A 412-nucleotide genomic window follows, 5' to 3' on the forward strand; every position below is an offset into this window, starting at 1 on the left:
AGCCAGTCCCTGCTTCAAACTTCCCCACAGTTGAGGTTTTCGTGTCCTCTCATACAAAAACAACACAAAGTGCTAGCTATGTTATCATTCTTTTACCGTGTGAAGAATGTTTTCGCCAGTCTTTTCGTTTGCTCACACACGCAGCTCCTTTTCATCCATGTCGACTCCTCTTTTCGCGAGTCAGAGGAAAACTTTTGCTTGTTTAGCTTCTCCTTTTTTTTCCTTTTTTTTTTTTTCCTCTTACTGCTGGGAAGGATGCTGAGATAGTAGGGAGGCATAACTTGGACTTCCCACAGCTCGGCAGACGATCTGTAGATCATGTGGATCAGCCTCCGCCGGTGGCCGCGTGCTGGCGTTGTGTGTGTAGAGCGGCGGGCGCGCGCAGGCCGAGCACAAACAGGACGTTCGTCAG

This window comes from Enoplosus armatus, chromosome 7 (genome assembly GCF_043641665.1).
Source record: "Enoplosus armatus isolate fEnoArm2 chromosome 7, fEnoArm2.hap1, whole genome shotgun sequence".
Classification (NCBI taxonomy): Eukaryota; Metazoa; Chordata; class Actinopteri; order Centrarchiformes; family Enoplosidae; genus Enoplosus; species Enoplosus armatus.